The sequence below is a fragment of the Theropithecus gelada genome, chromosome 3 (genome assembly GCF_003255815.1).
Source record: "Theropithecus gelada isolate Dixy chromosome 3, Tgel_1.0, whole genome shotgun sequence".
Taxonomy (NCBI): domain Eukaryota; kingdom Metazoa; phylum Chordata; class Mammalia; order Primates; family Cercopithecidae; genus Theropithecus; species Theropithecus gelada.
This window is the reverse complement of record NC_037670.1, coordinates 81,708,561-81,715,464: the sequence shown is the minus strand read 5'-3', so window position 1 is coordinate 81,715,464 and position 6,904 is coordinate 81,708,561. Positions and strand designations below refer to the sequence as shown.

Genomic DNA, 6,904 nt, shown 5'->3' with positions numbered 1-6,904 from the left:
CATCTTTAGCAGGTGAGTTCTAGTCTTGAGGGCACCCTAAGCTCCAGGGCCCCTGGAGCTCTGAATGTCACTGGACTTAGAAGCAAATGGGAGAAGGCAAAAGAACTCTTCCCCTTCTTCAGTCATCTTCTTTTAAGAGGCCTATATCTGCTTACATCTCATTATCCAATGTGTAGTCACATGGCCACACCTCACTGCAAAGCAGGTAATGCAGTGCAACCTTAATAACATTGGAAGGAAAGAAGGGATATTGACCAGCAAAAAGTAGTTTGTGTCATAATCTCAAATCTCCAAATCTTTGGGCAGTCCTTAGTGGTGAGTTGGGTTCATCCAACACCTGTGGAAAACCAGAGTCATATGGCTGTATGTTTGTCCTATTTTACTATATTGGGAATGAACTCAGGGATACAGTCTCCAGCCTGGACCACAAAGCCCCCCTTATCAGAAGTAGGCAGCTGTGTCTTCCCACACATTGAAACCTAGTCTAGTTTCAAGGGGTGAGAGCATGCCTGCACAATTTCTGGTAGTCTCTCTCTTATGGCTGCAGTTCTTGAGTGGATTCTGTGCCTTGGTGGTGTCTGCATCAAGTAGTCTCTTTTTAATTTGGGGGATCCTCAAAGTAGTGATGGGGGTGTTGGGAGGGATAAAGGTCTTGTAATTTCTGACTGTCAGTTGCCTTCAAATGAACTCATGTAGATGCTCTGAGCCTCCCAGTGTTGTTACACTGTGCCCTTGTGGATAGCCCATTGCAGTAGTTATTCTGGTGTGAACATGGAAATTCCCTCTGCCACTGTCCTGGATGCAAGGTTGTAAATTCTGTGGGTGAAACCCAGTCACCAAGAGCTCTTCCATATGCTCTTTCTAGGCCAGAGAGGCAGTCCTTAGCAGATGGCAGAACTGTACAAAGACATCATGTGTATCCATTCCAATTCATACAGGCTCTCAGCTGAATGGGGACTTTGCCGTGATATCTCAGCTTCAGTCAGCAAATCGTCCATCAATGCAATGGGGAGGGCCCTTGTTCTGACCCTCAGGGCCCTCTCAGGACCACCCGTCTCAGTCACCCTCTTTCTCTCTTCCCTTTCAGAAGGCCCCCACTTGCACTGTATTGTGTTCTAGGTTCTTCTCCCTCACCCCAGGTCCCTCCTCCCCTCTGCCCCTGATGTAAACTCAGGCATGGCTTGGGGCAAGTTCTCCTTGAGCTTATACTCTTGATGCCCTTATCTTTTGGGTGTCCCCAATACTTGAGAGTCATCTGTAGTGTTCTCCTTAACCCTCTTGAGACACTTTTTCCATGGACAAAGGCATCCATTCCTATGACATGAAGCCTAACTTCCATTAATAAACCCAACTATTCACCACCAGGAGCAGCTTTGGCTTGGGCAGTAAGTACCATGGAGAGAGCCAAGTGAACCTTGGGTCCAGCACCACAGAGAGTTCCAAGACTGTACCTACTTGGCAGTCTGTCTGGTCTATTTTTATCTGATATGAACAAAGGCAGATTTAGGTTTTATGAAGCTGGAAACTCATATAATTTGGGGAGTCCTCTTTAATACAAGATGAAAAATGTTTAATTAAAATTAGGTATAAATCAGGGATTTTTTGAATGAGTAAAGTTGAAAACTATCATAAACATCATGAAATCCAGAAAAACAACATCATCTTTGTATTAATTACTCTCTGATGGTTTTTGCCTACTTGTTTTGGTTGCATACTCTTTGATCATCTCTTTATTAGATGACAACATTTATATCATTTTCTATTCGTAAAATTTAAGTGTAATTTAGTCACATAGTTAATAAAAATGTGTGTTTTATTATTGAACATTTGGACTCAGCACCAATGAAAACAGAATCCTCCAATTATGGTTTTACAGATATGATGACTGGAAGATTGTTTTCACAGACTAGCACCTGGCTCCATACACATCCAACTTTGTTTCTCCAGCACTGTGCACATTGCCAGGCACTGTAGGACATTTTAATATGATGATATGATATGATCTCTGGCCCTCTCTCTGCCTTTGTACATAATGCTGAGTGAACAACAGGAGTATTCCTGGAAGGACATTATAAAATCACTTCATTAAGTATAATGAAGCAATGGCACATACTCATGTGAAACCCACTGAACCAAACTGAGTGTCTGTCTAACTTAACCTCCCCTCCGTTGGATCCCCAAAGTGTTCCTGGCAGTTGAGTGCTACCAAGCATGTAAGAAGGTGTGGTAGAGGAGATGTTAGGGTGGAGAGATGCTGCAGGCTTATCCAATTTGGGGCAAATAATTTACTTTTCCAAATTTTCCAAAAACATAAGATCTTGTGAACACACTTCTGAGATCCAAGTGAGAGAGAGGGGCTTGGAAAGTGCTGGATATGACCCACATTTATCTATTTATCATCACAGGAAGATATTTTTCAGTTTTACAAGACTTAAGCCTGTAATGCAGACAACCAGAGATTTCTGAGGTCCCTGTTTTCAAACGATTTCATGTGCTCTCTGGAGCATTCAAATCACTCTTTAGATGGGTGGCTGTTACCCCTCCATTCAAGAATCTCTTACTGGGACCTGACTATGTGGTAGAGGCACTGAGGGCACAGTTTGGCATCAATAACGAACCAGAAACATTTTGTCCTCACAGTCAGGTGGAGAAGACTAAAATAAATCAACCAGGCATGGTGTGTGATAAGGTATAATTAAGGTATTAAGGGATCTGTGGGTTAATAAATATTTGTAATTGCTGCTTCAGCCTCCGTTGCCCTGAGCTCCCTCCAATAATTCCCTGATTTTGTTTTATGGAAAGTGCCCACTTCATGATCAAACACAAGGTTTGGGTGCCTACACTCCTAGCCTGGGGTGGGCCCAGATAAACAAGCCAGGCCACATGGCCCTTATCACTCATTCCTCTGGCTATAGTGACTATCTCTGGGACAGGCACACAGGTCATGTGAGGAGTCTATTTCTAGGGTTTCTGGGAAAGAGGGATTCCTCTTTTGTGAGGAAGCTTATTGGAGAGACACCCTCTTGTCCCCTGGAAAGCATGACATGAGAATGTGAGGCTGGCAGGTGCCACAGTCATTTGTAATTATGAGAGAAACAACTGGAGCTGTTCAGAGAACATGGTAGGGATCTTCAAGATGAATCAGACAACAGGGGAGGCAGAGGGGAAGGAAATGGGGTCCTTGGCATTATCATTGGAACCACTTGATCAGGCCTCACCTGAAGGCTGATTTACTCATGGACTTTCCTAGGGACTGGTGAGTAGGAGGCTTATTTGAATGGACAAGATATAGAAAAGGCATCCTTTTATCATGAATTTTTAAAATAAATGCACTAAAGTGCAGAGACCAACATAACAAATTCTGTGTCCACCCCAGAACTAACAATATGCTATTATGCTTGATTCAAATATTTTAATTTTTTTATGAAAGAACACATGACAGATGGAATTTGGTCTCTATTGTGGCACTTCTCAGTTTGATTTCCCTCCCTCTCCCCTTCCAGAGGCAGCCACTAATGAGAACTTAGTATGTATCCATGCCATTTATGTTTTTGTACTTATACTAAATATCCATCAACATTATTTAGTATGTGTGACTGTGTGCTTTTAAGTTCCATCAATGGCATCACACTAGATCTATCATTCGCCTTTGTTTCCTAAGTAATTCTATGTGCTACTTATTTATTCATAATTGTACATTTACATCTAGATGATTCCCTTTTAATTGTATAATATTACATCATAGAAACATGCCAGGCATAGTCATTGTCCTCCTTGTGGAAACGTATGTAGTTTCCATTTTGAACTTATTTCAAACAATGTCTTATGAAGATCTGGTTATTACACGTGCAGGAGTTTCTCTAGACTTAGAATTGAAAGAGTTGGATCCAAGGGTGTGAAATTTTCAACAATTCTCAGAGAAGAAGGAAGGAGAGGTGGATAGCATTTCGTTTTTACTACTAAGGGATGCCTCACTGTGTTTCTATTAATGCTTATCATTTTTTGCCTTAAATTCCATTTTGTTTGATAGTAATATAGTTGCAACAATTTTCTGGTTAATGTACACATGGTGTTATCTATTTCTACCCATTCACTTGCAATTTTTTGCCTCTTTATTTTTTTAACTGTGCAATGACATACAGAAGTTTATTCAGTTTATACAAGTAATTTCTCAGATTTATAAAGTAAAAAGCTAGACTTCCAGAGGAAAAATTCCTTACATTGGTATCAAAATATCTTCTAGCCCCCATAAATAATCTGCAATCACTTGATAGAAAACATTTCCACAACCACATAGGTCATGCAGACTTTTAAAATGCTATTGTATTCAGTTTGTTTCAAACTGAGCAAAACAATGCAACTTTTACTTCTTTACACATTTCACAATTGTACTTATATTAATGTTCCTTCTCATTTCAACTCATCCCATTACCAATAAAACAGGAGTGAGATAAGAGGGGAGAAGATCCTTGAGTGCTTCTAATTTTCCTTGAAATAAACTAATAATTCATTAAAATTTTAAATAAGTCATTATAAGGATAATAAAAGCCTCAAAGACTTTTTTAAATAAAATTATACAGTAAATAAGTAAATAAGCATTCAAATGTTAGTAACCTAACAGGCCCTAATACAGCTTTCAGATAGTTTCATATTAGCAGGGAAATATTAGCACAGAAAAGAAGTTTCCCAAGAGGGACTCATTTTAAACATAAATCATAGCTTAAATTACTACTATATAGATTATACTGAGCAAAGACAGAAAGAATGAATGTTTTCCTCCGTTCATGAACAGTGTAAGGCTACGTTACAAAGTCAGATAATGGACTGTAAATCACCTACCATATCGATCAATCATGTTTATTTAAAATTTTCTTAACATTAGACATTTTTAATGGGGGTAGGAAAAAAGTAAACAACCATTTCACTTCTTCTGTTCTTCTACTCTAGCCACATAAGCCAGTTGTAATGGATGATACAGGTTTCAGTTGCAATTTGTAAAATATTCCAAGAGCTGCCATAGTCCCAGGAACTAGAGAAAACTGCCACCCACAAATAACATACCAAAGTAAACATAAATACAGTATGATTCTAATTTTTTCATACAATCCCAGACAGCCTCAAATAATTTTATAAATACCTTATCAAAAAGGAATTTTAAAAGTTATCAAAACTATTTAAAACATTTAAATGTAGAGTGCTCAAATTTCCTTCCATCAGGCCAGAAATCATCACAAAAATTATGATCACAGTTACAAGCAGAATGAGTGGAATGTTTAAGTTTAGGACAACCAACCCCATGTAACTTTTAAAAATGCAATCATTTACTCAAATATACTGTAACTAGAAATGGCGATAATACAGGAAGCAAAAATAAGCTTGTGAGTGAAATTTCTAGATGCTGATGGAAACCATCCCATCCCATATTGCAAATGCAAAAAGAAAAACAGTTCTCATAGAGTTAAGAGTACTCTGGTCATTGTTGTTCATTTGGTCCTGCAAGGTGTTAACCACCTTCACTTCCCGTATCACAAAATTAGCCACAGGAGGAGCTGGTGGATCTTGTTCATTATGAGGACTGGTTGGCTTTTCAGGTACATCGGATCCTCTTCGATTAGGAGGACTCAGTAGGAACAAGATCACTGCAGTCACCAGCCAGGCCATCAAGATAATAGTAGCTCTGATGCCATTATCATCACAGGGTCCTGGTCATTCTTGCAGGCATCTGTGTCTGTGCAGCAGAACTGGGGCTGCCACAACAGACTGGTCGGCCTTCTCATTGCATATTTATGAGAAGAAACATATTCATAGGGATCAAGCCCACTTTCTGCCATGATTACCTAGCTTGATTTTACTTGACTGTTTAAATACTTCTGGAGGCTGGGAAGTCCAAGATCAGGGAATTGGCAGATCTGGTATCTGAAGAGGACTTGCTGTCTGGTTCATAGATGGAGCCTTCTCACTGTGTCCTCATGTCTCTTTATATTTTAGATATATCTTTTCTACATAACATATTGCTGAAAAAATTCTTTTAATCCAAACTGATAGCCTGTGTTTAGATGGGCATAATTAGTCTATGGTTATTCACTGCAACTGAGGACATTCTGAACTTATTTAATTATCTTACAGTCTATACGCCATGCCTTTGTTTCAACTCTCCTTTTTTTTTTTTTTTTTTTTTTTTTTGCCTTCCATTGCATTATTTCCCTTCCCTTTCTTTTACTGATATGGCAAATATACATTCTATTCTAATTGTGTTGTTTACCTTTGCAATTTTAACAAAATATCTAATTTTATGTTTTTCCATAAAACTTTAAAGTTGATCATCCTTCTTTCTTTCTCCAAAACAAGACATACTTAAGCATGTGTAACTTTCTCCAAGATTCACATTTCCAGAATATGTTGTTGTCTAGTCTTTTAGACACACCTTATTTAAAACTCTAAATATAGTTATTATAATTGTTTGTAGTTTGAACTTATTGAACTCTATCAATATACTTCTTTGCTTAAAATATTTGATTTCTAATCTTCCCTTCTTGTCGAAATGAATATTTTAAAGTAGATCTGTGTAGGGAAGAACACTCCGTCTTTATAGGATTACGTTCAGAAAGTGGCTATGTATTTCAGTTCGGCAGCTATTTTCTTTCAGTACTTTTACACTATGATTGCTACTGACACTGTTTTTGAAGATAAAAATAGTCTGACACTTTTTTTCCTTCTTTGGTTGCCTTTAAGCTTGGTCTTTATTATTGATGTACAGTTTCATTCTTACCCTGCTTGGCACGTGTTACGCTTTTGCCAATCTGTTCATTCAAGTCTTTAATTCTGGAAAATTCTTTATCCGGATATATTTGAATGATGCCAGTTGACAACAGAAATCTAGGGTGTGGATGTAGGAGGAAACCAG

At 38.5% G+C, this 6,904-nt stretch overlaps 1 pseudogene; it reads right to left on the bottom strand.

The window, feature by feature from the left end:
- Positions 1-5,391: 5,391 nt before the first annotated feature.
- LOC112621631 lies at positions 5,392-5,831 on the bottom strand (annotated as a pseudogene).
- Between the last annotated feature and the right edge of the window lie 1,073 nt (positions 5,832-6,904).